This window comes from Hordeum vulgare, chromosome 3H (assembly GCF_904849725.1).
Source record: "Hordeum vulgare subsp. vulgare chromosome 3H, MorexV3_pseudomolecules_assembly, whole genome shotgun sequence".
In the NCBI taxonomy this organism is placed as follows: domain Eukaryota; kingdom Viridiplantae; phylum Streptophyta; class Magnoliopsida; order Poales; family Poaceae; genus Hordeum; species Hordeum vulgare.
This window is the reverse complement of record NC_058520.1, coordinates 86,627,227-86,640,131: the sequence shown is the minus strand read 5'-3', so window position 1 is coordinate 86,640,131 and position 12,905 is coordinate 86,627,227. Positions and strand designations below refer to the sequence as shown.

The 12,905-nt window shown below is 40.8% G+C and overlaps 1 long non-coding RNA gene across 1 annotated transcript; it reads right to left on the bottom strand.

The window, feature by feature from the left end:
* Positions 1-8,038: 8,038 nt before the first annotated feature.
* On the bottom strand, positions 8,039-10,283 carry LOC123439586. Its single transcript, XR_006630120.1, has 2 exons — positions 9,878-10,283; positions 8,039-8,243 (listed from the first exon to the last, which is right to left on the bottom strand). It is a non-coding gene; the product is annotated as an uncharacterized LOC123439586 (long non-coding RNA).
* Positions 10,284-12,905: the final 2,622 nt, after the last annotated feature.

Below are 12,905 nucleotides of genomic sequence, written 5' to 3'. Positions count from 1 at the left end.
ATTCCTCAAGGACCATCTCTGCGGTGCTTGTGAGTCTGGAAAAATAACCAGATCCAAACACCCCTCGAAGACTATCATGACTACTACTCGTCCGTTTGAATTGCTTCACATGGATATGTTTGGACCTACTCATTATGCTACTCTAACAAATGCAACATCTTTATATGGCTTTGTCATCGTTGATGACTATTCCCGCTATACTTGGGTACACATCATTCTGTATAAAACTGAAGTGCAGGAAGTCTTCAAACGATTTTTTCCTCAAGGGCCTCGACGAACTTTGGCGTCAAGCTCAAACACATGAGGAGTGATAATGGGACAGAATGCAAAAACACTAGTCTTGATGATTATCTTGATGAACTTGGTATTACTCATGAACTGTTTGCTCCTTATAGTCCTCAACGGAATGGTGTCGTTGAACGCAAGAACATGACTCTGGTTGAAATGGCATGGACAATGCTTGAAGAATATCAGACTCCTCGTGGATTCTGGCATGAAGCAATCAACACTGCTTGCCACATCATCAACAAGGTATATCTTCACAAATTCCTCAAGAAAACCTGATATGAACTCCTCACTGATAAGAAACCCAATGTAAGTTATTTCAAAGTCTTCGGTGCAAGATGCTGGATTAGAGATCCTCACCATGGCTCAGAGTTTTCACCTGAAGCACATGAGGGTTTTATGCTGGGTTACGGAAAGGACTCGCACACCTACAGAGTCTTCAACACCTATCACAACAAGGTTGTTGAAACTGTAGATGTGCGGTTCGATGCAACTAACGGCTTGTAAAGAGAGCAACTGCCTCCCGTGCGAGATAAATTGACTCCTGAGGAAGCCATCAAGCTCAAAGCTACTGAAGATATCATTCCTACTGAGGAACAACCCCTTGTTGAAGAAGTCGTTCCCAACACTGATGAAATACAAGCAAGTGCACCCAAGGAAAATGCTATAGATCAAATTCCTCAGCCCAACAAAAGTCCTCAACCAGCTCATCCAAGGATTGCAAATGAAGTAGAACTTGAAAAAATCCTCGATGACATCAATGCGCCGGGTCCTCTCACTCGCTCAAAAGCTTCACATTTAGTTAACTTTTGTGGGCATTCCTATTTTGTGTCTATCACAGAACCCTCAAAAGTTGCTGAAGCCTTCATGGAACCTGAGTGGATTCAAGCCATGCAAGATGAACTTCTTCAGTTCAAGCTAAATGACGTATGGGAACTCGTCAAAAGACCAGATCCTCGCAAGCACAATATCATCGGCACCAAGTGGATCTACCGAAAGAAGCAAGATGAGGATGGTCAGGTTGTGTGGAACAAGGCACGACTTGTAGCCCAAGGCTACACACAGGTTGAAGGGATTGGCTTTGATGAAACTTTTGCACATGTTGCTAGACTTGAAGCTATTCAAATATTACTTGCTTATGCTAACCATCACAATATTACTCTATATCAAATGGATGTGAAAAGTGCATTCATCAATGGTAAGGTTGAGGAAGAAGTATATGTTGCTCAACCCCCATGTTTTGAAGACCCGAAGCATCCTCACAAAGTTTTCGGACTCAAAAAGGCACTCTATGGCCTCAAGCAAGCCCCTCGGGCGTGGTATGATACATTGAAGGAATCCCCCATGAAGAAAGGCTTCAAACCCGGTTCACTTGATCCTACTCTTTTGATAAAATCCTATGATAATGAACTATTTGTGTACCAAATATATGTTGACGACATTATCTTTGGTTGTACTGACGGACGTTACAGTGATGAACTTTCCTACATGATGGGTGAAGAATATCATATGTCCATGATGGGGAGCTGAAATTCTTCTTAGGTCTGCAAATTCATCAACAACGCAATGGCATCTTCACATCTCAGGAGAAATATCTCAAGGATGTTCTGAGGAAATTCGGCATGCATGAATGCAAAGGCGTCAAGATTCCTATGCCTACCAACAGCCACCTCTGCACTGACGAAAATGGCAAAGATTTCTATCAACAGGTATATCGTTCTATGTTTGGCTCTTTATTGTACCTATGTGCATCAAGACCAAATATTATGCTTAGTGTGTGCATGTGTGCACGTTTTCAAGCTAAACCGAAGGAATAACACCATAAGGTTATGAAACATATTCTTTGATATCTAGCTTGCACACCAACAATAGGATTATTGTACCCCAAGGGCTCAAATCTTCACCTCGTTGGATATTCTGATTCTGATTATGCTGGTGACCATGTGGATCGCAAGTCAACATTAGGCACATGTCATTTCCTTGGAAGATCATTAGTCTGATGGTCCTCAAAGAAGCAGAACTGTGTATCAACTACCGAAACTGAATACATTGCTGCTGGATGTTATTGTGCTCAACTGCTATAGATGAAGCAAACCCTCAGAGACTACGACATCAACATGAAGAATGTGCCCCTACTGTGACAATGAGAGTGCAATCAAGATTGCCTACAACCCAGTACAACACTCGAAGACTAAGCACATCCAGATTTGTCATCATTTTCTTCGTGACCATGTACTCAAGGGCAATATCATCATCGACCATGTGAAGACTGATGACCAGCTAGCGCATATCTTCACAAAGTCCTTGGATGAGAGAAGGTTTTGCAAGTTGCGGTGTGACCTAAATATCTTAAAATCTTCAAATGTCCTGTAAACATGCACACATCCTGACACTTATGCAAAATTGATGACTTAGATGTGGAACACACAAAGTACCGATTTTCTTCAATCAATGAAGAATATCACTCTAAGTGTGAAGAAATCAATGAAGAATTTGGTTCTGAGGGCCCTACGACAATTGTACGCGGCGCCTGAAATCATCATTCTTATACGGTGGGTCACGCCACCACCCAACTTTGAAATTCTTCAAGTTGTAAATTCTTCAAAGTTGAAATTCTTCAATCTAAGACTTATTCACAAATTCCTCAAAATTTTCAAAGTCTTCAAAATCTTCAAATTCATCAAAACTTTCTGTGATGATCTTCATTTGACTATATATATACATACATATATATATACATATATATATATATATATATATATATATATATATATTAGCATGCATGATGAAGAATAACTTATTCCTCACCCTAGCCATTTTAGCGAGCCACATTTATTCTCACATGCAGAACGTAACTTTTTAGCAACAACATGACCCCCCAATAGCAACGCATTTTTCCGTATCTAGAAATCCATATATGTGTTGCTAGCTTCTTTACCAACACTTTCGGATGCGTAGCCTTATCTAGTGTTGCTAGCGCATAATGCAATGCTGATATTTTCGTTGGTAAAAGGGACCGTTGCAAAACTACAACATATAAAATTGACTTTTACAACACTTTTTTATGTTGGTGCTTAATGTACAAGAATTAAAGTTCCATTGCTCGGCTATGCAAAATTTCTAGCGTTTCATCTGATGGTACATATATAGTGTGTGTCATATTATTATATCTATTGGCAAGAATTAAATTAATGCTCCACATAATAGTGATAATTATGAAAACAAGAGAATATACTCACGAGAGGAAGAAATCATATATTATATAAAAATGTTGGATTACAATAGTGGATATTACATGAGGAACATCATCCAAATGTGATACATAATCTAACTATTTTCTTGACCGTGATACTTAAACGGAAAGCATCCATCAACAACCCTACAACTTAACTAAAATTGAACCGAGGAACAACATCCAACAAGAGTATCATCCCTGCTACTCAACTAAAACTGAAAGCATCAATAATCATCATGAACTGGAACATCAACATCATCAGAGCAGTATACTTGCCACACCCATATACTCATCCATTTATGTTTTAAACCTAAAAATAAGAAAATAAGTGAAGTCTTAACACACAATGTATTGACATGATGCAAGTAGTAATAGAGGAAAGAAATTAGCCACACACAAAGTTGAAGGCGATGCAATCTTCGTCTTTTCTGCATTAACGGGAGTATTGCAGTTTTTGCGACTCCGATCCATACCAAATTTTAAATTTTTACAAGTGACATTTTGACATGCTGGCCAAAATTCATATGTAATTTTAGCACCATGAAATTTAAATTTAGGATCACAACTTACAATTGTAGCAAGAGGTACGCCCCTGTTATGATTTTTCACGCTCTTCAAGAATACTTCACTTCCTGCCTAAGAGAAAAAACTAAAGTTTGTACAACACCCTGAAAGCAAAAATAAAATAAAAATAAAGAAGCTAGCACGACAATTTGGACCGAAATTTTTATGTGATTATGAAAATATACCAGTTATTTTCATAATAGCATTCTCAAGTGAACTTTCTTTGTTCTGAATAGCATTCTGATAGCAAGACAACCAGTAGATATATAAATATCTGAGCAATATATTTTGAACATAATGTATATGTAATGGACATATACCTTGTGGCAGCGGAATTTATTTGGATTGTAGAGAACCATAATCCTTTTCCCTTTTGGAAGGTTCCAACTATATTTCAGCTTCCTCTTCTTGCGCTCCTTTGTTTCTGCATTTTCATCTGAATATAGAACCATGAATTATATAGGTTACAATGATGAATGAACATATATTGCAATCACTAAAGAATGAGCAACAAATTTACCATCTTCATTTTCATCCACACCAGCATCGTCACAACCTGTGAAGCCTTCTTCATCGTTAGTAGTTATTTCTTACACATCATTACATGTCTCCTTATTTGTTTTGCATGTCATTGATGTCGCCGAGGAATAAATTGCCTGAACAAAATATCAGTCTATAAGACCAAGCTGAGAATAAACAGCAACATGGAAAAGCAAAAGTTTTATTCTGCTTACCTCCTATGCTAAATCAATGAATAATCAATCTCAGCTATTATAGTTGATTCATCATGCTCCTTTGTCGCAATCACCTCACCGAACTAGAAGTAAAATGACAATAGTTAGTGTGAGATAACCATCCCCATCATTGAAATACAGTTTACATAATATTGAGCGTATGAAATAGGGTGGCTAAAGGCTAAAGCTCTAGCAGGAACATACTACTACTTGTGTTAGTCCTTGGTTTAATTTTCAAGTCTGGACCCCGGCGTACAAAAGATGTGGAGATCCTTGCAAATTACAGAATAACTGACATCCTAAAATCTATAATCAACTCACTGATCCAACTAGAGTGGAACGTCCCTAAGAAACATAGCTTGAGCTGGTATCTCGAACTGGAGCATAGGTTGCAACAAAAAGCTGACAGAATAATGACTATTATTTTGTTACTATATGAAAGTGAAAATTGAAAGTGAAAATGGTGACTTTCTATACAGGAAAATGGAGGGTTGCACATCAGTGTTCCTTATACGTGGTTGTCAGCAGCCCTGCATCATAAAGATATAATTAGAACATAAGAAAGATTATGTAATGCAAAACAAAGAAGAAAGATGCTTAAAATAAATAGGAAAAAAAGCATAGATTCGTTGATCTCTTCATTGAATTCAACAAAGTTAATTCTTTTCTTTGACATATCTGCTACAACATGACAATGACCAAAAGTTTCAGTAAAGTATTTAAAACTACAGTATATAGCATACAGAGATTTGAAAATTTACTATTCAATCTAGGAGAGATGCCAAATAAAAGAATTTATTTAGGATCCATGAGAAGGGGTAATATTAGACACTAGACATAAGAATTTGGCTATCCCATTAATGAAACAATGGTAACTTTTCCAATGATTAGACCGAACATATGAATCAATGCCAGATTAAACAAGAATCGTAATCTTGTCGGCGAAAAGGCTGCCCAGCAGATTTTCATTGAAATAGAATGGGTAGAAATACAACCCGGGCCTAGCCTAAATGCCAAGGTGGCACAGAGCAGACAACATAGACTACGCCTGAAATGCCTAATCAGGTTCTAATGTCATCGGTGCAGGTTTTCCTATGGTTTGTTCTCGAAGACAAATCATGATGATGTAATTGTCCAAACAAAATAGGAAAAACAAATCTCTCTCTATATCGATTGGTAGGTGAAAAAATACAACTGAGAACCAATACAGGGGGCATGAATTGCAGCGGTGAGATGGGATAAGGAGCAGGGCACTAACTACATGAACTCGCATGATTGTTTGCCACCACGTACCAGCCGGACCTGGAGAATCTACCAGCCGGATTTACCAGGCAAGAGATATGTGAATTGCTTAAGAGAACAGATCGGTATAGTAGAGATCAAGAGAGGATGAATTGTAGGAGAGTAAGCTGGGAACTAACCTTGCTCGGCTCGTGGTGATGCATCCACCACCGGCCGCCAGGCGTAGGATGAATCCGAGTAGGAGACAAGGAAGGGAATCATGTTGATATTGGGGAGGTTTCTGATTATATTGCGCAGTTACCTCATCACAATCTTTTTGACTGATGTTTAGTGTCCGTCCTGGATTCCAATGACAAGTGGGGCCATGGTAATGAAGCGCTAGTATTTCATTTTTTTGCCACATTAGTCGCTATTGGCGGGAGAAAACGGAGGGAAATGTAAAAGTTGTAGCGGAACCAAAAGAAATACCAGGGAGTCCAATAATTTGAAGCGAAATAAATTATAAATTTTGGTATTGCCATCTGGCCCGTGACAGGCACTTGTACATATATTGTGCGAAACAGAACGTGCTTCCTCTATGTTTGTACAAGTTAAGTGCAATATGAGTGAAGGAAAAATGAATTCTATTGCTCAAACAATAAAAAACAATTAATCCAAAGACAATAGCTTGAATGTTTTGACCCTCATGTATAATTGTCACCAAGATCATTAATTGTCGTCCATCGGATCCAAGATCACTAGTTATCCCCTACACGCAACCGTAGAGTCCAAATCGGGTCCCGTGTGTGGACAAGTTGCCCTTACTGGCTCACAGCCACAGTGTCCACTGAGGAGAGGGCGATCAAGAATGCGCGTGAACATTTCCTCCACTACCTTCGTGGTAGCAGTGACGCTGACACCTCGTCGAGGGCCGCCGTCTAGGTTGAGGAGAGAGTGGCGATGCAGGCGGTGTGGCAGGAGCGGCGCAACACGACAAGTCCGTCAAAGAGGAGGTGTCGCTGGCAATCACGAAGGCGCGTGCTCCTCCACTACCTTGGTGGCCGAGCTGGCTCTGACTCCTCTTTGCAAACCTTCGTGTCGGTTGAGTAGAGGGCGGTGAGTCAGGCACCATGGCAGGAGTGGCACAATGCAACAAGTCCATCAAGTGAGGAAGTGTCGCCAACAATTGAGAAGGCGAGTGTCCACCTCCTCCACTACCTCGGTGGCCCCAGCTACATTGATTCCTCATTATAGACCATCATGTCGGTTGAGGAGTTTGTGACGAGGCAGGCAACGCGGAGGAGTTATGGAACGTGGTGTGCTCCTCCATGTTCTCCATGTCTAAAGTGGCGTCGGCATTGGTCCGCAAGGACCCCGACCTGGCGGAGGCCTTAACCGATGACCGGTCCGTCACCATCATTGAAATGGCTACGCGGCGCTGCCATTGCATCGATGGGGAGCTCACTAGGATCGACGAGTGGTCGCTAAGCGACACCTCTACCGCTAGCAGGGCACGATGTCCGGAGTCGGCAATGGCTGTGGCGGCCTCCGCACGACGCACGAGGAAGCTGAGTGGCCCCTCCGCGAGCGCCATTACGAGAACGAGAAGGGATGCCACGCCCCAACACCATCCCGCTGCTGGAAGGACAACTCCGACGACGATGGCGATGTGTCCCACGAGTCAGGCACCACGGCAGGAGTAGCACAACACGACAAGTCCGTCAAGGGAGGAAGTGCCACCGACAATTGAGAAGGCGAGTGTCCACCTCCTCCACTACCTTGGTGGCTGCAGCGACACTGACTCCTCGTCGAGGGCCACCATGTAGGTTGAGGAGAGAGTGGTGATGCATGCGGCGTGGCAGGAGTGGCGCAACACGACAAGTCCGTCAAAGCGGAGGTGTCGGTGGCAATCACGAAAGCGCATGCTCCTCAACTAACAGGTACATTTCACAGTTTTTGTAAATAATACAATTTGTGCCTTGGTGAAGAAGAGGGTGGATAATGTGTTGGAAATAGAATAACCAGCACCAACATATTTGTAATCAAGTATTGACACTTTAGGACAGTCACACATACAAACCTTCTTGTCCGAATTATAAAGTATATGGACATAAAAGAAAAAATAGCAAATAGGAGTAATGAACTTGTCACTTCAACTAGGCTACACATTTTCAGGTCGGTTACTTTTTCATTATCCGCCAAACCTGCATGCAGAAGCAATAGAGTAGTAAGTTTCATGTGCAAAATTTGTACACCAGATTATACAATGACATCCAGCATCACATCATGACAGTAAATTTGTGACGGTAAAGTACAACTAGGTAAAATATGTGAACACATAGTACATCACAATCAGTAAATAGTATAACTAGCCTCCACTTCTTGTACGATAGAAGCTAGCAAGTTCAAATAGTCTAATTCAATAGTTGATCATTTGAATTTTCCTCATGATTCAACACCAACAGCAGCTGCCAAAGTTCAGCTAGTCCAAAATACCCGGAACCATGTTGTACAATCTGAATTCTTCGATCTAACAATTCACTACAAGCAATAATACTCTAAACATATGCCATACATGAATACACAAAAATCAAGGATTTCTTTTTCTTTCTTGGTTAACTAAAACCGACAAGGAGCTAAGCTGAGGTGAACACCACAAACATTCCAGCCAAATAAAACAAAAGCATTGATCTTCTAGGAAACAGAGAGACTAAGCAGAGAGGCATTTACATGTTAAGGGAAATAAATGGAAGTCAAAAATAAGTTTAGTCAAGGTGCATCTTCAGAGTGGCATCTTTGTGCATTTTCGAACTATTGCCCACTTCAGTTTCAGAAAATAAACTGAAGCAGATATAATATTCTTATGAACAAATAACATAACTGTATGTACTCCAACAGATTAGAGATAGGTCCAAGTATTACTCTTATAACATATAAAAATATAGAGGTTCATGTAATCATCTCTCAACTTGTCCTTGTTATTCAGATTTGCCTTAAGAAACCAACATTGGATTCAGAAAATTCTGTGAAGTAGATATAATATTCTTGTCAACAAATGACATGAGTGTATGTATTCCAACAATTTTGAGATACGTCTAAGTATTACTCTTAGCATATTAAAATATAGAGGGTTCAAGTAATCATCTCTAATCTTGTCCTTGTGTTGATGTGCTCATACACATAAAACCGTTCCTTTGAATATTTAGAGTCCCAAACTATTGAGTATTTAGGAAACTTCAACTATAATACCCCTAAAACAATGGATGTTCTTCTTACACTATATTTCCTGAATATTTGTATCAAGTATTCTATGTAGAAACTGAATTCGGACATGAATGTTTACTCAGTGCAATGCTTATACTATATTCCGTGAATATTTCAAGCAGTCCCTATACAAACAAAATTCATTGATGAATGTTCACTTAGCGCCACGTTAATACTTTATTCCTGTACAAATTTTGTTCAATCCCTAACCAACCGAATAACAATGAAGTAGACATGCATTAGGAGGTTCAGGAGACAAACCCAACAGGGATTAGAGTAACAGTGAAAGGTTTCACTCAAACCCCATGGTGATCAATTCCCCGTTGGGAACAAATCCCAAACAACTGAACATAACCCAGGTGGTACAATACATATCTGAAATTGTAAGAAGAAGCCCGAAGCTCCTCTCTATGATTTGATCGCAAAAGACAGAGGAATGGATCCATATCTCCTATACGGTCCATCCCCTTCATTACCTACCAATCCCCCTACATCCCACAGCCATGTCTCGAGTGGCCATGAATAAGGTGACTTGATGAGAGGAGACGGGAAGGAAGGAGGAAGGGAGGGTTACCTCGGAGGTCAGTCTTCCCGTCCTACACGACGAGAGAGAAGAGGGGCGACCAGAGGAGCAGCGCGCCGACAACGGGCAGGCCAGAGTGGCAGCCGGAGGAGCAGGGGACACTAGCATAGGACTTCAAGCCCTCCTACCGTGACCTTTTCTACTTTCTGTGTTGTCTGCAATGCCGCCGCTCCCCTCTCCGTTGCCGCCTTCCCGCTCCTCGCAGTCCGTCGCCGCCTTTCTGCCGATCCCCTTTCTATCCGCCTTCAAGCCTTCCCGCTCAGCGAGAGGAGATTTGTACGATTGATTTGTGTCGCAGTAAGACCTAGATCGATTCGTACTTGAAGGCGAATATCAATTTGGATCGGAGAATAAAGGGGTGGACTTCGCGCGATTTGGTTTTGGTTGGACAGTTAGCACAGATTTCGCACCACATTCATTATGGGTACCGGCATGCTTAATTAATTTATTTTTGCACTGAATTAATTTCATTTTTAATTATGTACATCTGTAGTCTTATAACATATATAATTTGCAACCAATACATGGCAACACATATGATTTGTTGCGCTACAACGGGTCACGAGCTACAAGTCAGCAATGCATATGCCACATCGCTTGTATGTGTATCTACTGTGAATTTAGCAACAAATAGTCAAAGCGATGTAGAATATGTGTTGCTTTACAAAGGGTTTCATGATGTAAAATTACCTCACTTCTAATATAAAATTACCGAAATAACTTTTAGTGTTATATTGTCGTACCATATTTTTTCACACATGAAAAATGTAACTTTACATCACGCATGTTGTAAAATTACCTCACATCTTTTCATACGGTAAAGAGAAACTTCCTTCCTCAAGAGTGTAATATTACCTCAAGTCTAATTTTTTCTTACGTTTTCACGTCATGGTTGTAGAATTGGACAGGGGTGAGGAATAAGAATTCCTCACCCAGGGTGACGAATAGCGCGACCCTATATATATATATATATATATATATATATATATATATATATATATATATATATATATATATATATATATATATATATATATATATTAATGAGCTTTCAATGTCCTCAACAACATTCACTTATTGCTAATTCTTCAAACTCGTATTTCTTCCAAGTGAATGTGATCGGACCCATCTCCCCTCTATGCTAAGCTCAACCCAGTCTATTCTCAATTCTTCATATGCGTTCTGTTTGACACTTGTTCAAAATCCTCACTGAGTCCTTGTCAGCTGAGGACTTTGAAACAAAATCCTGAAAATTCAAAAATTTATTTTAACGTTACCGCAGTAACCGCACCCACTACTCATGAACGGATAACCACGATCTCCACCGCTTCGATCGTGGGTAGCACGTGTTATGCGGAGACGAAGGGGCAAGGGGAATTCCGTCCGAAGTTTTTGCTTCAAACCGTTTTCACCCGAGCTATAAATAGCCCTTTACCCCCCTTAGTCAAAAACTCTTCCTCCCTCTCGTCTTCTCCGCGCGAGCTCAAAACCTACCGCCGCCGCTAGCATCTTCGTCGCCGGTGAGGAAAAGCTTCACCGCCTCGACCTCGCCGTCGCCGGACTCACGCCGACTACGGAACATCTTCCTCCACCGTCGCTGTTGCTGAATTCAGTCACCAAGTTAGGGCACTGAAGATCTGGACCGAAGAACTTCTACTTTTACTGTCCCAGTTCATCTCCTCTTGATCTCTTTATGCTCTTGAGATTTGTGAAATCCGTTTTCCTTAGAAAATCTCTCGGCTGTGCACACCCATGTCTAGAACACTTGATGAATTTTACTAAGCCACTAAATTCTTCACGAGATTCCTCAATTGTATAAATTTTTGAATCTGCATAACTCTGGAACCCAATATCAGAATGCTTAGTCAAATTCCTCAATTCAGTGGTCAAATTCCTCAGCGTAAGAAAATTTTCAATTTCCTCAAATCTGAGAATGCATATGACCTCTCCAAATTCTTCGCACCTATACTCTGTTCACGGGTACAAAATGTGTGTTGATGAGTCACTGGGCTCTCATCAACTTAACTCATTTGCAGCTTTTCTTGAAGAAACATTACATGTGTGCTCAGATTCCTCAGCAAAAACCTCAGCTGGACAAAATGAAGGAAGACAGGAAACAGAAGGGTGGAAAGAAGCTAGAACAGAACACTGCCTTTGAGATCCCTGATGAGATATATGTTGAGTACTGCACGCCTGATGAGGAAATTCATGGTAAAGGGACCATGGCAAAACACAAGATAAGGCTTCAAAAGATTGAACGCAGATGGGCAAAGGAGTGGAAGGAATATAGGTATGTCACTCCAAAATATGCCAAGAAGTTTGCCCTCAAACCTCCTTGCAAAAGATTGCCTCAAGGAGATCAACAAACAACACATCCCTCAAGCGTAGCCATAATTGAGGATTACCCTGATGAAAAAGACAAGTATTTATCTTAGATGCAAAAAAGGCTAAAGCTGATGTTACAAAGTTTAATGAGGACTTTGCTGGTGCAGCTACAGCTGCCATTTCTTCTGCTGCTCAGGCTTCTGCTACAGAAAAAATTCAGAAGAAGGTTCTGGTGAAGAAACCAAGTCTCAAGCCAAAGGCCTCATCAACAGTATCAAAAGAGCAACTTCCTCAGAAAATAGCAACAACTCCCAAATCCTCAACCGCAGCAAAGTATTCACCTCCTCCGCAGAAACATCTCAGTAAGCTTCAATTAGAAAACCCAAGTTCCTTTGTGCCATCTTCCTCAGGCTCAGCTCCAAAATCTTCACCTGGTGTGCTGAAGACAAAGATGGCTGCTGGTAGAGGTACAAGGCCAAGCCCAGGCAAGGTTGTCAACATTCCTTCTGCATCAGAAGGAAGTGAAGAATATGACGACGAAACTCTTCAAGCCATTATGAGAAACAAGTAAGAAAGGGTTGCACAGGCTACTGGTAGCACCATTCCCCTTGCAATGGATCCGAAAGTACTGCTGAACTTCATCGATCTTTGGTATGAGGATCCAAATACTCCAATTGATGATTTGAAGCTTCCT